Genomic DNA, 22,419 nt, shown 5'->3' with positions numbered 1-22,419 from the left:
GAGAGAATGAAGCCTGACATTCAGATCGCATGTTAAGTTTCTAATGACACCAATTTGGATGGCAGCAGGAAACAAACAAGAAAACATAAATTGTAACTCCTGAGTGTGTATATAAATACATACACACACACTGCATGTTATCTGCAAAAGCAAACCCAAACCTGTGATTCAGCACCTGTGCAAAACTCATACATACACAGATAATAAGAGCAGTGACTTCCACCAAGGTTTTCCACCTTCCAATAAAATCCCTGCCTGTTCCTAGTTCCTTATACTGCTTCTCCTCTTAGTATCTCACCTTCAGCCTCCTCAAATCTTCCTCCAATTTTGTGCAGGACTTTTTTTTTTTTTTTAATATTTCTTCTTCTCCACCACTGGTTCTTTTCCAGTTTGAAATAAGTGCTAAACATACAAGAATACAGTCACGTACATCCTTACAAAATGAGCATGTCTAACACAGTTTGAGGTGCAAGATATGCCATGCACCCATTTTCACAGTCACATGATTTTGTTCTGGTCTTAATTCAAATTTGGTTTAGATAAGGCCCTAAAGTGATCTGCAATCACCAGTGAACTAGTATTTGTTCCTACTGAAATGACCAGGGGGAAGCGACAAACTATTAATCAATCTGATCAATTCCTCATTAAGTGATCAGGGACTGAAGCCCTCAACTGATCTGAAAGGTCAGGGAAAGTGAGAAAACCAGTCTAAAAGATCATTATCTTCTTTCTTTAGCTACACAGGCATCCACAAATAGCAAAGTGCTCACTGCAGTCTACTGGAGAGAGTTTCACCCCTCAGTTCTGCATTAGAAAGAGACTTTGCTCATTTATGATATCCCAACCCTATTATATAAGATCACTAGAAATAACTTAATCTTAACCTAGATATGTTGCTCCCACATTCATCCAAAATTTCACTAGTTTTCTAGCTTCACCCCTTCTCACTCCAGTTCCAGCATCCCCAAGTACGGCACAAAGGAGCATCCCAGGTAACAGCCTGACCCCAGAACGGCTGCCCCGCTCTGTTACCCTCTCCCTGATGAAGCCATCTGCTCCTCAGAGTAAGAGCCGCCCAAGTGAAAGCAGAGACGCCCCTTGCCCAGCCACAAACCTGCTGGGGGGGGGGTCGCGGGGAGCTGCTTTTACTTGCCAGGGAGGCTGATGATGCCACTACAACATATGTTTTCTACTGATGACGCCATTACAACATATGTTTTCCATAACCAACTTTTCATCAAGTGCTACCCATACCACTGTAATGCTAAGTCAGAATGGAACAAAGGCCTATGCTCCACTTCCAGAATATAGAGAAAATACCAGATTCTCAAACAAGGGACTGAAACATTTCAGAAGTGTTACACAGTGATTTTTTTTTTCTTTTCATTTTTGCAAAAAGATCACTAAAAAGAAGTATGGGGTTTCTGCTGTTGATAACAAGCATTCACAATCTGGTAACACCTCCAGTTCCCCTAGAAGACAGTATGGTTATGTGGAACAGCACAGGCACACAAACACCTAGTACTATCACATTTCAGCAAAATCAAATTAAACTAGACTGGTTAAAAATTAAAGTCCTTCCAGGAAACATCATTTTGTCAGTATATCTCTGGGAAACACCTCTAAGAGTTCTGTTAAAGGAGGTTAAAAGTATATTAGCAGCATCAACTCTTATGAAACTGATGTAATTCTCTCAGATTCCTTTTTTTTTTTTTTAAATAAAAAAAAAAACTTCAAGAGACATTTGCACATGCAACATTTCAAGTCTACAAAATCATCCCACTAAATGGCATGCACAATTAAATCAAATTTTGGCAAATGTTGAGGCCTAATTGCAAAGATTAATTTTCCACAGTGAACATTTAAGATAAAGCCAGTTTCTCTGTGACTTTGATATAGGTTTTTATTATAATGTTCAGCTTAATGTTTCACAAACTCAAAGTCTGACTCATGACAACTTATTTAGAAAACAACTCCTTTCCAAGGCTATTGTAGCAGCTACCACTAAATATATCTTCTGGCTGAATAATAAGACAGCAACTCTTGTTTTAAATCTGGCAAAGTGCTGGCTTTTGTTCATTAGTGCACCCCTGAGGCGGTTACAGGCCGTAGATAAGGCCAAGCTGCCCCATGGTCCAGGGATGCACCTGAGGGGTGGTAGCTGGGACCTTCCCCAAGGGTCACCAGCACACACTGGAAGACTCTGAAAAGGTCTCCAGCTGAACTTTCAGACTGCTAAATCCAATTTCAAGGATCCTGATACTACTATTCTATTAGTTCCATTACTCCTTCCGCTCCGTTGGCGTAACAGTACTCCCATGGCACATATTACCAGTATTTACTACCATTTCAGTAACATCACCCTCAACAGAAGGGCCTTTTTCTCTCCTCTGCCCTAGCTAGTTTCATGGAGTTCTATGTCTTGCAGTGCAGTTTTGCACACAAAACACTACTATTTTACAAAAAGAGCCTATTTTCCATTTTCTCTGAAAAAAACAGCTCTTCCCAACTATTTTCCTCAGCAATTTGCAAAGATTTTCCTCTTGAACTTCAGAACATAATTCATTAGCTCTTTATCATTGTGTTTAGAATCAAAAAATCAGCAGATCACATCAACTTTCTCACAAATGCTTTTATAATGGATAACGTTATGGTGGCAAAACACCCACGTAGTATAAACTAACCTTGAAAAAGATGTAATAAAAAAAAGTAAAATCAAACTTAGACTTTTTTTCCTCATCAAGTTAACTCCTTTAAATGGAAGTGATTTTTAATTATTCCCTCTCAAGCTAATAGTTGCATTTCCTATTGCCTGTTAAGGCAATTTAAAGTAAATAGTTGAAACTGTATGAGATTGTTGCCTCCCCACACACATTCTTTAAGGTCAAATCATTGAACTCAATAATCGCTAAGTAAATCCTGCAACTCCTTTGAACACTACTCTTCTTCAGGTTCAAAAAACACACTTGGGTTCATTCTGCTACTCCAACAAAATGGCCAGTTCTTTCACACTGAAAAACTGATAATATGCTGGAGAAATGAGAATTGAATTTTTTTTCATATGTATAAATTGGTGAGATAGAAACTTATTTCTGCAAGGGGACTCAGGCTCAATGGAAAAACAAACAAACAAACCCAAACAAACAAAGAAAAAACACACAACCAGTTGAGACAAATCTGAATGTCTAACCATACACCACATGAACAAAAGTATAAATCGTAATATAATCTCCTCATTACGAAAAAAGTGTGACACATTATATGAGTGAGAATCAATCTTCTTTTAGTTACCTTCTCTAAAGTACAAATAGCAAATAAAATTTAAATTTTTTGGTTTAAATCAAATGTTTTTTGCTCATGGATTTTTATCAAGTGAGAATTGGCTGAAAGGTCATACTTTTTTAGTTTAAACATGTTTAGGTTCAAGTATTTCAAATCTAAGCACTTAGATTCACTTTGGGCCACTTAAACCACTGTATCACTTGAAAAATTGTTACATGTTTGATCTTGGCTATTAGTTATTTAATTGACAATTGTACACAGCATACTGATGTCCTTAGGTCAAAAAGAGTGTCATCCTCTAAATTTCAGCATACTGAAGTTACTTTTTGACTGTTTCTTACTTTGAGGTCCATGCAAGACTCTTCTACCTCCTGATGCAACTTTTTCCCCATCAGTTTTCACTCCAAAATAGGCACAACAACAATTAAAAGCCATTTTTAATAGCACAGTGTTGGTTTTTATTTTGAAGTTTTCGTTCTTACATGATACAGCACATAACAGCGAACAAGCACTCAAAAGGGCATGTTTGCTCTTGCATGATAATGCATAAAAACTAAGACTTTTTTGAAAGTGAAAAGAATGAGGTATCCATTATCAGTAACTCCTGTAACATCCTCTGTGCTTATACTACTCTCCAGTTAACCTGGAGATGAATGGTGTACAACATATCTTAAAAGCTCTAAGAGTTCAACAACATGTTTTAATTTTATAAGCCTAAGACAGCTTGGTCCAATTTAGCTCCCCAATTTCATTCACTGGATCACAGCTCCTAATGACTCTTTTCTACAGTAAAATCCATATTCTGATACAGAATGGTTTTTGTTTAGTTTAGTTTGGTTTCTAATTTGAGCCAGATTTGTGCTTCCAAAGCATAATACACTAACAGAAAAATACAACATTTAATAGCAGTCCACAAGAAACTGTTGTATATTCTTCTCTAGGCACAGACTTGGACTATTTTTCGCATGGACCAAATTCTCAGGAAATGCATCAAGCACACACATTGATGTGTTTTAAGTGGCTATCATGAAAGGAGTTAAGTTGACATGCACAAAGTCGGCTAAGACAATTTGCAGTTCTACAAAGAAAGGAGTGTACAAAGAATCCAGAATCTGAAGACTCCGTATTGTAAAAATACAACAAATTTCCAGTGTTATTGGAGAATACAGCTACAGAAGTTTTTATTCTGACAAATGAGAGGTCGCATCTTCAAGCCTCTAGCAGTTTCAGAGCAACTCGAGGCTGCAATCAAAACATCCATTAGAGTGCTCCATGTTTCAGAACAAGCAAGCAAGTGGTTGTCAGTGCAGCCAGTAAATCACCTGATCCTATTACAAAATCAATTACTGCAGCACATTTCTATTGCTATACAACCTGATAATGGCTAAATGATATTAGACAGCTACTACAAGGTCAAGAAAACTGCTAAGAACATCTGAAATTTGTCTTTTTATCATGTAAATCCAAACTGTACAGCATCCTCTTAATGGTATATTTGAAATTTAAAATATAGTTACCTTCTTTGGCTGATTGAGACATTCAATGGATAGTCTCTGCAACTGCTCTGATGTATGACTGCAAGATAGAAGATTGGAGCAGCAGGTCAAACAGCCCAGCCTCTTCATTAAAGAAGAAATAATGCTGCAGCCCCAGCCACACATTGACTTGCTCATCAGACAAGTTTATTCTTAAAGAAATTAGGACCGGTACTGTCCCATAAACACTCAAAATTGGCCAGCTGCCTCATTCTGCAGCTCCCTGGCTGAAATTGAGACTGCTAAACAGAAAGAAAAAAAAAAAAATCTTAAAAAAAAAATGTCAGCCACAGTCTCATCAGCAAGTAATAACTCACATTTGAAAAACATACATTTTTCCCCTCTACTACTCTTTGCAAAGTAAGCTGATTCGAAAAAACATACAGCTGTCTAACAGAGAAGTAAAGTCAGGGATGGCAATCTTTCCAGACTGCTGGCTGCCTATCCCTTCTGTGGCTCTTGTCACTTAAGGTCTCCCTCAGCCTCCCCGGCAGCGCATCCCGGGCCCGGCCAGAGGCGGCTCCGCCAGCAGCCGCCAGCCCAGAGCCCCACCCCGCGCAGCCCTGCGCGCTGGGGACGGCGCCGGCGCTGCCACTCCGCGCCTCACCGCACATCTTCAGAGCTGCCAGCCTGTCGAAAAGCCTCTGCTGGGAAAGGACCTGCTAATTACACAGGAGAACGACAAGACCTGTCTGACTGCTGCACTCTGAGACGGACTATTTGCACCGTTTGCGAGGAAAGAAAAAAAAAGTCTTCCTGAAAACTCTTCTTGAAAAATGCTAGCCAAATCCTGAAATAAGAATGGCTGCAACAAAGGTACGTGAGTGAGAACAACACTAGGAAAAGCCAACAGAAATTTAAACCCAGGAAGAAACAAGCGTGAAAGAATTTAAAGTGGAGTATCAAAAGGCACCACAACCTACTCTTAAAGCAAGTTAGAGGCAGATCATATAAGCAGCTTTAATAAAGTCTTTGAGGAGCCCTTCACTCCAAGAAAAAAAGAAAAGGCAAAACTAATTCAAAAGAGCAGTCACACATAAACAGGTCTTCTTTTTATTCACAACACTTTTTAAAGGTTAGGAGTGCTGAAAATAAAATACAGAATACCTTTCTAATTTAACACACACAAGTAACTTACTTCTGAAAATGTTTGCATTTGCAAGAGATACTAATGCAATAACTATATACTTCTTTTTCCTTTCCATATAAAAAACCCACAAGTAATATTGTAAAAAGCTCATTTTAATTAGTTTAAGATGGTATGCAATATGATTTCTGAAGTTAGGTCTCATATTAACACAACTGCTTAACCTGATTATGGGATAATCTGACTTGAAATAATTGTCACATTTATAGAGATATCAGTGCTTGTTCAATAGCATCCCCTTTAGCAAAAGGTTAAGCAAAATGCAAGTGATGTGAAAGCAGCTGAAATGAATATAATCACAAAAAGCTTCTCATTTGCACACTGTATTGAAAAAGCTTAATTTCTCTCCTGCTCTCTTATCCCCTCCCCTTTGGTCTTTCTCCCCCCTCCCTTCCCCTGGTTTAAAGCTGAACTGAGCCTCTCCCTTCACCTTGCTCTGCCCTTTTGATATTCATGTTTCTATTAAATCAATTTTCCGTAGTATCTATATAGAAGCATGCACAACAAATTGAACATTAAAAAAAACCCTTCAGTAGATAAAGACTACAGATGCAAACAAGCAGAATAATACAGTAACCTTTTACTCGCCTGCTGGAGGTACTGTCTGCTGCATAGAATTTTAAATCCTCATCTGCAGATGCAATTGAGCTGGTATTGCCAAGGACTTTGCTCTTCCTCTGCTGATTCTACATGGCTATTCATCGAAAGAGCACATTATATAGAAAATTTAAAGTCATATCAGGTGAAATTACTTAAATGGCTTGATAGGAACCAACTTTCAAAAATATCAGCTATACCTCTGACCAGTCACATTTCAGACACATTAGTGAAAAGAGTCTCAGTGCTGATGCATGCTCACCAGCAATGTGCAGGATGTGGAAGCAGAGAGAGCTAATGAAAAAATTAATACACAGATTTAAAGTGCAAGGATCATGCTCTATGTTTAACATTTCACATGTCCTGCATATCACAAAAATATCTTCTCACAAGTATCTATTGTTTATAAAGATAAGAAAACATTAAAAGCAACCACCACATCATCCCCCTACTTCAAATCCTGGTTTCTCAGTAGACTGCAGATCAAGTCTAATACAAATATACTAACTGTACCTGCATTTCAGATAAACATAAACACTAGCTTTTTCCTTTGGAGGCATGTAGTTAAGGATTACACAGATTTACTTCTTAACAAGAAACAGCCTAAAGGAGAGCATCAATATTTGGGGGATAATGGTTTCAAGTCTAACAGTGTTAGAGAGTACAAGGGTACTCCACTAGAATTTGTATTACTCTTGGTAGAAATGAAGCACCACCAGTGAAGCCTGCTATTCATTATTTATGAATTCTTCTCCTCTTCCTGTCAGTTTCCTTAATGTACTATTGATCCCAGGGCACGTGCAGACAGAGACAGTGACTGACAAGCCACAGTTTCATAGAATAAATATCTGCAACATAAATCAATATTTTTAAGAATCTCAAAGTAATATCACTGTGGGATTTTTTTTTTCCATCTATGGACAGCAGAATTGAAGTCCCACTCATAGTTACATAGTTAATAGAGATGAACAAACATTTCCTCCCACACCAAAAACATTCTATAATGTCATTTAAAACAGAAAGACAGACTTGCTTATATTTTATATTGGTGTTACCACTATATTTTTGTTGCTCTACTTTTTTAGTGTCTTATCAGCAAAGTTTTCAATACTACTTTACTCCTTATTATGTGTTTCACCTGAAACTAAAACTGCTTACTAATAATATTTTTTGTTACTTCACTGTTTCTAACTAAAGTATGAAATGCATAATGTTTTCCTTCATAATATTTATTCACAAGACAGTCACAAAGACAACACCCTCAGAACGTTGGTCAACCTTTCAGAATACCAGCTATTTTTATCATTAACTCTCATGAGTTCCACAACTCAGTCAAATCCAAACTTAAAAACGCAGCAGGATTGTTTATGGTTTTAAAGAAATATTTATCATACTAACAAAGCTTTCTTGAAATATTCTCCATTACAAGCCAGACATTTTCTATATAAAAATTGCAAAGGAGAGATAATTTCATGTTAAGCTAAGGCCATACTCTCCTGTATGCAAAGTATCAATGGGCAAACAGCCAGACATGCTCTTAGTTAAAGAGCCTGGATGAAACACCACTTGGACACAGAGAGTGGAAAAGACTGTCAACTATGAAAAATAGAAGTACTAACAACAACAAAAGTGCAGAGTATATACTTCACTTAATTTTTCACAAGGATATACATATAGAGACTATATAAATTATGAAACACAGTTACTGAACAAATAATCAAACATATATGACTTTGAACTGGTGGAAAGCCTTCCTACAAAAAGAGATTCTTGCCAGACCAGTGTAGCACATAATTAGTAATACACAATCAGGGCAAACCCACTATACTACATACAATTCATTGTAAAGTTTTAATGTCTAAACATATTGCTAAGATCTAAACGTCCAACGTGCTCGAGATATAGTAAGATACTGAAACTGAAAAAGCCAATAGGTTTGTTACATATTTAGAAAACAGGAAGAGAATGCAAGAGAAGCTACAACCCTAAAGGGCTCAGGAGGACAGAACAGACTTTCCACAACAGATGAACAAGTTTTAAGGCAACTCTCTGAAAGACAGTGGGAAACACCAGAGACCCCTGAGGTTTGCCACCCAGCCTCACCAGCTCCCCTGTTCTGTCTGCAGCCAGTTCTGCTCTCTCAGAAAGGAAATGCCACACAAAGAGCAAGCACCTACATTATACTTTTCAACAGCTGGTCAAGAAAAGGGCTGTTTGGTACACTTCCTTGAAAAGAAATCAATCTTCTCAAAGTTAATGCTCAAATCCTTGCTTAGGAAAAAACAAAAACACAACAAAAAAAACACACACAACCACCTGTTTTCAATACACACCTAACTTTTAATACAGTCAGAATAACATTTGTTTGTGATAGGCAAAAATCAGTACAAGATAAGAATGTATGCCTTGTTTGAAATTATTTTTCAAGTGAAGATGATAGCAATCTGAAAGAAATTCCATAAATCTTATTAAAATAATAAAAGAACTTGTAGTGCCATAAACTGAACCTAGGCTATATATTTGTTCCTAATCCAAAAAGATGCTTTATTGGTACATATAAAGTCCTTTAACATACTAGTAGAATAGGTAAATAGGTAAAAGATTGCTTCTAACTGAAGGTTTGCTACTGGTAATAAAAACTTTAAAAAACGTCCATTAGGGCAAGCAGCAAATTACTTTAAAAATTACATCATCTGCTGCACTCTCAAGATTCCAACTTAAAGATGTGAAAATGGTCTTTGGATGTTTGCATTCTCATGTCAAAGATAATAAAAGAAAACAGAAAGATTTAAAATTAAAAAAAAAAAAAAATGCCACCACAATCCTCTGCAACAGACAGATTTCAAAATGGTTATAGGAAGGATATAGAAAGGAATGTCCCATTTCACCCAAAACACAATGTGAGATAAGAGGTGGTTTTCAGCTTCATCAGCTTTTCTCAAGATTCCTTCCTTCTGTTTGGGGTGGGGAGAGATGAATGAGTAATCAAACTCAGGCTCATTCCTTCCCCTCTCACAGGTGAGGAATAACAAAATCAAACAAACAAAGGTTGAAAAAGCAGGAGAAAACTCTCTTGTTCCTCAATTGTGCAATTTGTACAAGCTTACAAACACTGGCTGCAACTCCTAAGATCCCCATCTCATACCTGACCCCTTCTGTTGATGACAAGTTCTCTAATTTGGAAAACACGACATACAAACAGCACAGCACCTCTCTCCAAAACCCCAGTGGCAGTACTCTTCGCAGTTTCACCCATAGAGACAAAAGGAAAAACACAGTCCCGGCATTTACCGTACCAGGACGTGTTTTCTTGAACTCTGCTGGACATCAGTAAACTTGCCTCCTTCCCCCGCACAGCACCAGCGCGTGCCCCCAGCCCTGGCCTCCAGGAGCACCCAGAGCGCTGGGCGGCTGGGGTCCGTGCTTCACCCATCTGCTCTGACATTGAGTCCACACCACTGCCATTTTAATTCCTTAACACCATTCACTGTGCCAAATGCAGTGACATATCCAACCAACTGAACTGACAAACATCTCGGTATAGCTACATTATCATCATTAGTCATCCAAATTAGAGGCTCCCTTTGCTTAAAAGCCCATACACATTGCCTTCTCATTAACTCCATACTCTGTTGATATTTTGAGTACTCATCTTGCAGGTTGTCCATCTACCTGGACTCTGTTGGAGAGAAGGTGACAGGATACCAACTCATTCTCTGTAATATTTTAAGAACCACTCAATTTTCCACACTTGAGATGTGTTTATTCACTATATCCGAGACCCACATACCAATTGCATTTCTTTGTCTTAACTTTGCTACAGTACTCTTCCCAGCTGAAACATCATTTGGTATTTATTGCAAGCTGATGCAGCAAGGAAGAAAAAGTTGTTCCTGTGAAGTGTTCTCAACATATATTCCAACATACTCATACACAGCCTAAAAAAGTAAAAGTTTTAAAAGGGGGCGGGGGGGGGGCGGAAATCAACATATCTTCTAGACTCAAGGTATTTTGCACTTTAAAATTTAATTGCTTCAATCAACAAGAGTCACATACTACGTAAAACTGTGATAAAACTTTTGAGAATCTCTTGTATCTGCTCTTACATAAGGACCATACTTGGGCTAGTCTCCCTCTTCTCCTGGCCATAGAACACCCTCACACAATCTTTCTCACCCCCTGTGTTCTGTTGCCTTTATTGCAGACAAGCAAGGAAGAAAGCTGGGGTGGGAGGGAGCGGTGGAGAGAGAGGGCAGAAAGTAAAAAAGAAAAAAAAAAAAAAAAAAAAAAAAAAAAGAAATAATCAATCACTGACATTTCTTTGAGTGAGTCCCCCAGCCACTGGTCTTGCCTTTGCCTCTCTAGCTAACTTGCCTAGACTAAGACTCCTCTTGGGAGTGAAGTGATCTCTTCATCGGAGCTGACTACCTAAGTAAAAAGCACACACCTTGAACAATGCCCAGCACCTGCTAAAACAGAAAAACGTCCTTTCTATCATCTTCCAGCTGTATGAGAAAAAACAAGGTTTAGCCCACACAGTGAGTATAGTCTAATGAGGGTAATTAGTGGGGGGCTGGTGAGGATGTCTCCTGAGAGAGCAGGAGGTGATCCAGTGGCAGACTTCTGGATGCCTTTTCTAGTGGGCTTAAGGACAACAGATTTCATGATTTGGCTTGGGAGCTAAAATCACTTAGCTTAAGTAGTGCTGTTGATAAATATGTGGTTCCTGGCATTAGATGGGAAGTCTACATTTCAGTCATGAACATAGAGAGCAGCAACCACTCACACAAATTAGGTATGGAGCTATTACAGCTAAATACAGCGACATCTGCACAGGAGTTGTTCCTCTCCTCCAGTCCTCCCAAATGCACTGTGTAGCTTCTACTTCTCTTTCTCTTCTCACCTCTTCCCTAAAAACCATCTGTACAAAACAGTTTTCTACACAGAACAGAAAAACAGCTGGAGACTATAAACCAATTGAATGTAAGTCAGTAATCCTTCAAGTAAAGAATAAATTCACACGACCATGTTTTACCTACTTTTCAATATTCTAAAATATTACCTCATAAGTATTAAAAGCTGTTAAAGATATCCACATGTGCCTGCTTCTAACAGCTAATAATTTTCCCTCTCTAGAGCTCTAGGAAGCAGTCTGGGATAAACACTTAGGTGGCTGCCAAGTTACAACCCAGTATCGAAATAGTTAATGTTTTCCTCGGAGGTAATCCTCAGCAAGCACTGAATGCTTCTCTCTTTCAGAGCTCTTGTTTCAGCCTATCGCTGATTTAAGAAGGAAACACTATCAATTTATGCTTGGTACTTCTTTTTAAAGGTGACTTAAGCATGAGTGCTATCCCTTTTCAAACAAAGGCAATGAAAAAAAATCCCCAAATAGCATAAAAGAAAACTGATGTCTTATGGAAATAGGAATGCTGCTATTACACCTTTGCCTGCAATAAATATAACAGAGGAAGCACGTGGTTCATCATTTGACTGCAAATTTCAGACCCATCCATTTCCATTACTACTGATGGAGCTGAGGATGAGGACAACCTACTTCTCAGAACAGCCACACTGTCACCACTAACAGGATGGTAATCTTCCCACAAGAAGTACAGGATAATAACAAAGCAATTCCTGCTATGCCCTTGGAACAGAATGTCTCTGACCTGGTAAGGCTGAAACCCAAGTCTTAAAATGGTGGTTTTCAACCCCTTTATGTAGGATTGCCCCAAGTAACCTAGCCTAGACGTTACACCTGACCCCTGGTCTCCTTGTGGGGAGGTATGAGAAGTATCACAGTATCACAGTATGTTTGGGATTGGAAGGGACCTCAAAAGATCGTCTAGTCCAATCCCCCTGCTGGAGCAGGAACGCCTAACATTGACATAACCGTACATTTATATGTCATGAAAGCTTGATGCTTGTGGAAAGTGTCAGGCCTGCCATATACGGGCAGAGTGACTCCACTGCCCATTCACAGGCAGGTCTTTCCAAGTGAGAAGGCAGGAGAGACTACCCTCCCTTCCCGGCTGCTGGGAGTCAGGCCATGTCATCCAGCAAGGTGCATTTCTGCAAAGAACAGGCAAAAGAGGAGAAAGGTTCTCTGGAAGAACAGCCAGCACTTTGATATAGAAACTGTCACGTCCCCATGTCAAATCACATCATAAAGCAAGACCTACAGTTCTTTCTGTTCACTGTATCTTCAAGGAATACTCAGAATTACTAAGTTCTTTTAAAAATGTAATGTACTTTCACCCATAATCTGTCTTCATAGAGCTGCAGACAGAAGTCAGCTTTATTAAATTCAGCTTTTCAGCAATATTTTTTGAAAATGCCAAAACAAAAAATAACACGCCAAACCAAAACCAAGAAATATGAGCTTTATTCAAGTGTAAGTACAGAGGAACGCAGATCATCACTATCTGGTAAACCAACAGGATTTTTCAAATAAGAAAACTTACAAGCCAATTTCAAAGTTCAAGAGAGAATAACAAGAGCCTTTCAAAGATCAATGTTCCCACTGTATTAAATCAAGAACCACAACAATGAAGCTGTTCTAATCCTCTACACTCTTCAGGCTGCAAGAAACAAGTGGATTGGCCTTCATTATGTTTAAGATGTAGAAAATTCAAAAATGACTGTTAACTTCAAATAAGCGCTTACAACATTGTCATGACCATTTCCAAATAACAGACATTTTCTGCCCCTTTTCTCCACTCAAGCCTCACCCTTTACCTAGAGGCTTAGAGTAAGGCAAAATATTTACTACAAATATTACCTTCTGCGATAGTCTGTTTGAAGTCCTTATCCACCACCAAATGCGCTTTCATTACCCCTGTGGAAGTCACAGTCCAGATCTTTCTGCACAGCCTTACCCACAGCTGCAGTTCATACAATCTGTATGAGTGAGTCATGTGGAAAAATGCTAGCTTAACACCAGAAGGTTATGAAAGTTTAAAAGGCTATTTTTAATTTAGATAGAAGTTCATCACAACACAGAATTATGTTCTGTGTCCCTGTTAACTTTCTGGTGAAAAGCTGGATCTTCTTAATAGGAGAAGCTGGCTACATTTAACAGCAGGAAACATTTACAGATGTTGATGTAACAGGATGAAAAAAGTGCATTGCCTGTTCACTTTTTTCATATGAGATCATCAATCTGGTAATCCTAGAAGGGAAACTGTGTCTTCCAGCTAAAAAAAAGTGAAGGTAATCCAAAGCTATCAGAGAAAGTAAGCACTTTGTAAACTGTACTGCCTAGAGGATACTTCATGTTTCCTTAACAAAGACTGAGTGAACTTCAACTCTAAAAGTGAGACAGATAAAAATACAATACCAATATAACACTAGGTAAACAGAAATTACATTCTTTCTTCAACCTCCTAACAAAAAGGAAGTGGCAAATATACACATACCATACAAATGCTGTGCAAAATTTGTTCGCAGAAATATGCAGTATGTCAGTTCTTGAACTGCATTGAGCAGAAAGGAACCACCTACAAGGACATTCCACATTTATGACTGCTATATACTGAACTTCTTAGTACATCTTATAACACTTTCAGCCATTCAAAAATCAGAGATCGATAAAAAAGAACTGAAGAAATAGTTAAATCTTTTATGAACTATCAAATATATTTATACTTATCAATTTACCTACATGGCAGAAAACAAAAGACAATTGGCTCCTCTCTACCCTCCTTATGCCATACCATCTATTTTAACCATAACAAAAAAAACCAAGGTATTATATAATCATGTATGAGCTTAACCTAGACAAGTAACAATATCAGTACAGATGCTCCAGTACAAGCTTTAAGTGTGTGCCAGAAGACAAAACTGAAGCACTCTTCATGATTAAAGACAGTACCTAAACACACACTAGCGTAGGCATACAGTCACACCTTGAATTTTGCTGAGCCAGAGTAACCCAGTGTCAGTGCTCACCACAGGAGAGTTCACCTGAGGCTGCTGCAGTCCAACAAGCACTTGCAGCAGAAATACTTAGGCTAGTTTCAAAAACATACTTCAAGCCTCTCTCGCATATTTCCATCCCCATGTCACCCCTGGCCCTGTGTGGGCACAAGAATCTGTGTACACTGTACACACACTTGAGATGTTCTCTAGATAATCAGTTTTAACCTGCAATAGTTCTGAAATCTATTTCACTGCACAAATACTCCAAGAGTATTTCCGTCAAGAGACAGAAACTGATCAGAAGAATTTATTTCAGTAGTACTACCTACTGTAAAGTACTCAAAAAATATAGCCTAACACCACTAGTTTCAGTTTTTGCAGTAGTAGTGTTTATGCCAGGTTACACAGCCTTTGATCCATCATTTCAAACCCCCTCCCTCCTGCACAGAGAAAATAATGGAGGTATAATCGTTCATTTAGTTGGACAGGGAATAATAGAAAATTGATTAAGATGAAAAATAACCCAGGAAAGAAGGCCACACTTCCTAGGATGGCCAGTCTAGATCACTGTGCTACACTATATATGACTTTATCAATGTAATATACGGATGGTGAGGTGAAGTGTAGAGGAGAACAGGGACCAAGGGGGCTGGGGAGGCCGGGATATTGCTGTTTGAGCCAGGAGGATTGTCAGACGAATTCAAGCACAACAAAATCCATGGATGTCATATGCCACACTGATGAAATAATTTGTTGCTCCATTCCTCACTACTTTGTCTAATACTTACTATGCTTAGGGCACTCTGGTAAGGTAAAGAAGGTATAGACTAAGTTATTTACTTATTGTAGTGATGAGAGGATATAAAAGGAGGGATACAATTCCTCTTGAAGACAAGGCAAGGAAAAATAGCTAATGGGAGAAATAAGTCATTTTCTTTCCTTTTCCTGTAACCAAACTGTAGGAGAAATAAACGTAAAGGTTTTTGACATGATGAAGCCAGTCTGCCAGAGAGAAAGAAGTGCTCAAAACTGAGAGCAGAGCTGCAGCAATAAACATTCTGAATGCTGCTCAGGAACTCGAGATGGATGCACTCTAACGTGCCATACAAAGCACTCCAGCCTTTAATCATCCATAGTTGCCTTTGCATTTGAGCAGCAAGCAGACCCATGGCATTACAGGGGAGAACTGACTTAGAAGTAGTACCCTAGCTATGCAGGATAATTAGCCATCAATGTAACATCCTAAACAGGCTTTCATTGTGCATCACCAAAACAAGATTTTACTTCTAAATGACAAATAGTTCTTGTGTTCTAAGGCTCATTATTAAGGATGAGGGTGGTGAGGCACAGGACCAGGCTGCCCAGAGAAGCTGTGGATGCCCCATCCCTGCAAGTGTTCAAGGCCAGGCTGGATGGGGCTGTGAGCAACCTGGCCTAGTGGAAGGTGTCCCTGCCCATAGCAGGGGGGTTGAAACTAGGTCTTCAAAGTACCTTCCAACCCAAACCATTCTATGCTTCTAAGCTTTAGTTAATATCAAGATGTGAAAGAGGTCACAGTGAGATCACCTGTGCAATTACTGGGAGCCAAGTTTTACATACACACATCTCTCTCAGCAGTAAGTAGCTAGTGCAAATGAAGCAAGCCATACAAAGTTATGTAAGGTTTAGTAAGTTAAAATAATTAACTGGAAGCAGATATATGTATACAAGGATTTGCAAACTTAACATCTGATTACATGCCTTTTACCAGTTTTTATTTTTATAATTCAGAGAAATACTCACTTTCTCTACAATTCTGAACATTTTTGGCCCCAAAACATCCAATTTACAAGTGATTTAGAATATGTAAGACTTATTGTTTTTCAAACTTCAGGGAAGTACTTTCTCCCTAAAGTAACACCAAGATGAACTGATTAGTGTACAAGAACCCTAAATGATAACCACTTCACATTCTAGCTTGATGAGCAGAAAAACTAGCAAGATACCTGAAGCACTGAGATCCTAAAGAATAAGCAACTTATCATTGCTGTTAAGATCATGACATTCTTTGCTCCAGACTTCAGAGAAACATTTTCCTTGACCTATGACAAACAGTAAAGTTAGCATGCTCTGCAAAGCCTTGACAATCATAACTGAGCTAATTAACAGGGCATCTGCAGACATCATTAAAAAAACCCCTGAAGACAGAAAACAATACTATAATACAACATCACTATCATAATGTATTAACTAAAGAGTAGTACAAGTGGAGCTTTTACCAACATAATTCTGAGGTGTTTATCTGCAACACAATGTTTTTATTAAAAATTCTTCACCTAATGGGATCTTTTTAACATCTGATGAGCAACACATGAGTAATGCAATATACTTAGTACGATGCATCCCAAGCAATCCATTCCCAGCTTAGTTTCTTAAGGGTCACATCGAAGAATGTAAAACCTACAGAATTGCACAGGATCTTGTTAGATCTGATGGTTTGTTTTGTTGTTTGGTTTAGTTTTCATTCTTTGGGGGTTGGTTTTTTGCCTCTTATTTAGTTGGGAGTGGGTAAGAGGGAGACAATGACACCAAGAACTTTTAGGACATAAAAAGTCTATTGTTGTTCATTTTGTGTAGTCGCAGTCACCATTCAAACACAAACCTCATTTTATTTCATTTGTTGTAGCACCGTAAATAGAGTGCTTAAGGACACAGTCAAGGTGAAGTCTCAGTTTGCTCTTTTTTTTTTTTTTGTCTGCCATAACAGAACTAAATCAACTTCAATTACATTAAATGCTTTAGTTAATCAGTGTAACTAATTAATCATTTGCCATTTACACCTAAGAATTCATACACTGGAAAATTCCACCCCCTCCCCTTTTTTGTTAGCTGGTATAATAAGGGATATTACCCTTCTTCCATCTCCTGCCCCTCAATGCACAACAAGCTTGGTCTCTCATTCTTTACTCCATCCCAGCTCTGATGCTGTTATGATTTGCTGTATCCACTCCTCAGGATGCCTGTATATGACATGTTCCACAACACAAAAACTTTAAGTAATTCTAAAACTCATAGGAACTAATCTTTCAAGCTGGCATAAAAGAAAACATATACAGTCTGAGCACAAATATTGAATTCCTCAGTGACTAAGACTTAAATCAAGAGACAAGGAAGAGTTCTCCCACATTATGTCTTGGAGCTTTTTAACTGATGTATCTCGAAGCTTTTTAATTGACATATCTTCAGTGTTTCAGTATGACACATGCATTGTACTTCTAGACTTTACCAGCTGTGAATGACTTTATTCAAACACACAAATAATATTTACAATTCTATGTTATATTTACTCAGGCAATGACATTTCCCATGAAAAAGTACCAGTGTTCCTCCCGGTACTGTATTCTAACACTTGGATATGTCACCTGTGTACATGGCCCTGGTTCACTGCAGTCTGGTCCTCAGACTCTTAACCTGACTATGAGTATTCTCACTGTCAATGTTCAGCCCATCTTTTATCACAGTGGTCTTCAGAGCTGCCAAACAGCTCACCACTCCTGAATGTGACACGGACCTTTCAGAACAGATACCTCCAGCCATTTTACACACTCATCTCAGGACAGTCCCTGAATATTAGTCCCCCTAGCTAAGTAACGGCATCTTTGGAGCATGTCAGATAAGCTAAGTTCTTTAGGAATTCTTGTCATCTTTATGATCTCAAAGTCATATTTTCTTAGTTTTCTGCAAATAGTTTCTATTCTTATCCACTGGTTTTCCTGCTCAATAATTTAATGCAATGTATGCAATGTGAATAAGTCTTCATGGAACATGTCAACCAGTCACACATTGAACCTATTAGCCAAAATAGTGTCAGTGAGGAGCAGAAAACATTTCATAATAACCTCTGGGTACAAACAATGCCCCTACCTCACAGTTTTCAATTGCAAGATTTTATTTTTATTCTAGCATTTCATACAAGTTTAAAAGTTCACCCAAATTTAAGAAAGCATTTCCATTAAATTTTTCCCAAAAGAATAATTTTCTACTAAAGTTTATATTAATTTAAATATTTCGTCATCCTCCAGTAGCTGGCAAATCAGCATATACTTCAAAACATGAGCTAAAAAGACAACTGCAAGTATGTTATTAAATATTAATCTACTTTGTGCAACTGAAACTGAATTATAAAAGTGGCTTTCTGACCCAGACTAAATTGGTGCTTGTTTACCTTAAAAATTCCTGACTGTAAAGTGAGGAACTGCTTCATAACCAGCTCAGTCTACAGCACAGAGACATTCTATTCTATCATTAACTCTCTCAATTAAGACCATCCCAGCAGACAGTCTTGGAACCAGCTTAACCTATGAACTATCCTGCCAAAGGTCTTCCTTCTCTTGCCATCCCTGCAAGCAGATGGCAGTGGCCACCATCAAGACAGCTACGTTGTTTGGTGTCGGCTGCTCTTCAGCTCCATCTCGCTGGAGGCACGTCATCCTCCTAAAGGCCATTCAAGGAAAAGACAACCAACAGCAGCACTTTCTTTGCAGACATTAAAGAATGAAGGGCTGGCTATCATACAAAAATCACCAGCTGCAACGTTCTCTTACCAAAAGAGACTTTGACAGCTAAGGAATATACCGCATGATGTTCAGCTCTGGAACAAAGTGGAGTAATATGCATGAAGAGCCCCCCTGGAAATGTACTGTCTCCTAAAGAAAAAAAGGAAAAAAGTACATGAAACTAGTAATCTGTGTTGTTTGAAGTGTTAAAGTTAAGGAACAGAATTCTAAATTAATTTTGCAATTGGTATCTAATTAATTTGCTAGAAAACACCCAGATCTTCCTCTGGATAATATTCTAGTGAAAGTACAATTTCATTTAATTATTCAAAATGCATCTAGCTCAAGATTAGAGCAATAGGAAACATTACGCAAAAAGATAAAAAGATATTTTAAATGGATTCTAAAGAGAGGAGAAAAAAATCAACCCACAAACATGAAACAACCACAACACTGATTAATCAAGAGTTACTACAACTATTTAAAAAAATCATCAACAAAAAGTTTTATTTTTTTGAATGACTATCCCAGGAGATCCTACTAAAAACAAACAAACAAAACGACAAAAAATAAAACACACAACAAAACACTTCTTTTTCACTGAGAATTCTGGAGGGGGGGGAAGGTTGTTAAATTCTTAAAAGAAAGCTACTTTTCAAGTTGAACCATAGACAACTGGCAACTTGCTGGGCAACCTCACCTTTGCATCTTTTAATTAAATATGTCAAATCATCTAATACTGATTTTTATGAAATATGTTTTGGAAATAATCAGCGCATTGTTTGAAGCTGCCTTCATTTTACTGCAAAGTATTATTGTTGACAACCAATAATTCACAATTCACATACCAAATAACACAAGCACACAAGAGGTCCAAACAAGGAGCAGACTTGATGGACAGATGAAAGCACAGAGGCTGCAAGAAGGGGGTGGTATTCCCGAAGTGCATGTGACCCTTGGCCAAACCCACCAAGAGAAGCTCCCTTTAAAAAGCTCATTCATTAACCATCTGGGGCTAATGGTTCAGATGTCTTCCAGGAAAGCAGCAGAGTATTGCAAGTCCAGTCACTGCTGGCTGGCATTTAAAGGAAAGGATGGGAGGTGCCTGTTCTCCCTTCCACAACTTAGATCTCCTGTGGGACAAAAATTCAAAGGTTTTGGAGTTCCGCCTGCTTTGTATTAGGTAGCACAGACAAGTAAGAACCTTTAATTCTAAAATTATGAAAGGCTAGTTTTAACAGCAGACAGAACAATGAACAAAGAATATTGCACCATAATTTTACCCTACTCTTGGCTTTACTGAAGACAAACTTCTCTCCCTATGTCATCACTTGCTTTTGCAACAGAATACTGATAGACCTTTTCAAAATCTTATCAAATGAACCCTACTGGTCTCGATATTTTAATGACTTACATCAAACTGCCAAAATAGGGAGAAGCCACGAAAGTTCTTTAAAAAAATATACATAAACGGTATTTTGTAGATGTAACATAGGTGAAGGAATGCAACCATACAGAGATGAGGCTGGCATGATCCAACAGGAAAGAACAGAGGTTATCAAGTTGTGAACACACACCAGCAACGATGTTCAAGCCACTTGAAAGTTTTACATCCTCCACAGAGTGTGGAGTTCGTACACACTCAGAGCCAAGTGGCTTCTCCTGAGGCTGTGCACATGCACTGAAGCACATCCCAGCACTCCACTCAAAACAAAGGGGCAAGAAAACACAGGGTATTTCTGATACATTTGTTTGGCACTTTGATAAACTGACAGGAGTCAGTAGAAGCTGAGCCCTTGACTCTCCATTGGATTAGTCCTCCAGCACTGAAGCTTTAAGCCCTACTGCTGACTCTAGAGCCAGACTTTCATTCTGCCCACAAAAAGAAAAAAATATCAGACTACTTGAGACTTTAGGGATCTCAAGAGGTCTCTAATCCAATCTTCTATTCAAATGATATTTCAATACTGAATTTAGGACCAAGTCACTCAGAGTTTTGTCCAGTCAGGTCTTGAAAACCTCCAAGGGCATGGTAGAGGTTTTGCACTTTGCAATGCAAGTCTGTCAATGTACATAGATGCTTACCATTTAAGGATATAAGAAAAAGGAAATACTGTAAGCAGAACTGAAATGGAACTCAAATGCAACTGCCTATGCAATTAGAAATGCCAGAGAAAAATCTTATGAGTAAGTGGTTTTCAAAAATCTTGTACAGTTTTTAACAATATAAAGTGTTATATATTCACATTGTCTGTGTATATATACATACATGGAGGCTTTATATATATACAACACCACAGAAAAGACTTCAAACATGGGTTGACATAGAGCTAAAACCAGTTGGTGCCAACAGTTATGGTATCTCTCACACTGCCTCCTGGAAGCCTTGCCCAAACACTTTTGAAATGGCTGGTTGTACAAGAACTAAATTCAGCATGCAGCTGTAGTCTGAGCAAGACTGCATTTGTTAAGGCCTGATAAAAGGATGCTGCAGCAATCATGACGCCAGATGATGAGAGGTTTAACTATGTGGATAGAATACAAATCTCACAGATTTTCTGCAAGAAGATTCAGAGTGATTGCCCGTGCAAAATAACAGCAGCAGTTTGTTTCTTTGTGGAGACATGCTGTTTTACAAACCTGTATTGAGACAACAGAAGCAAAGTTGAATGAGGGAGCACACATTATCAGTGTTTCTGGTAGTCTTTCTGTCCGGTGGGCTGCTACATATACAGTCAGTTCCTTATTACTGATCCCACCCATGAGGCATCAGACCCTTTCCCACCTCTGTAAAAAAGTGGTGGGGGTGTTCCTCAGAATACTGCTTGGCCTGGCATTGCTGTCCCAGCAAACAGAAGCAGAGAAAGACCTGCCACTGGGAGGAGCTGTAGTCATACTTCATTTCAAATGCTTGCCCTCCACTCTGGAGACTGCAAACCTGACATCACCATTCCACCACACCAGGTTCTGCCAAACAGCCAGAAGCTGTCTGCTTCAGCACACAGAACGCTCACTGAATAAGCACAGAGAACTAATTCTGTTTTATAAAACAGAAGTCAGACTTTTGGACATTAAAATAGTCTGTCAATTGTGTCCCTCCCAAGGTCAGTCCAAAGTTTCATATGAAGCTGTACTGTCCGAAGCAAGTATAGGGAAATAAGTAACCCCAGTACAGAAAAGGTACCAGCCTCCCTGAATCCACAGTGTGAAAAATCAAGCAGTTTCTCTATAACACTGCTTTAGACAGAAGTTGACGTACTGCAAGTATAACAACAAAAAAATCCTATTGATATTTATTCCTTTGACCACAGCTTCACAAATCAGACAAAAGAAACACTTCAGTCTTTACCGTATTATCTATGAATAGAGGAATCAACAACCACAACCAAAAGCCTGGAATGGC

At 38.5% G+C, this 22,419-nt stretch overlaps 1 protein-coding gene across 2 annotated transcripts in view; it reads right to left on the bottom strand.

Moving 5' to 3' along the window:
• Window positions 1–22,419, bottom strand: part of FBXW7 (F-box and WD repeat domain containing 7) — a 177,506-nt gene that overhangs the window by 127,487 nt on the left and 27,600 nt on the right. Inside the window, exon 1 of one of the 2 annotated variants that reach the window (XM_065062710.1) lies at window positions 4,800–4,857. The exons of the other annotated variant lie outside the window; for it this stretch is intronic. The gene's annotated coding sequence lies outside the window, so the exon portion shown is untranslated. Of the gene's footprint in view, window positions 1–4,799; window positions 4,858–22,419 lie in introns of those variants that run through there. 2 annotated transcript variants of the gene reach the window in all.

This window comes from Columba livia, chromosome 4 (genome assembly GCF_036013475.1).
Source record: "Columba livia isolate bColLiv1 breed racing homer chromosome 4, bColLiv1.pat.W.v2, whole genome shotgun sequence".
Classification (NCBI taxonomy): Eukaryota; Metazoa; Chordata; class Aves; order Columbiformes; family Columbidae; genus Columba; species Columba livia.
Note: the sequence above shows the minus strand (reverse complement) of the source record. Positions and strands in the feature narration are given on the sequence as shown.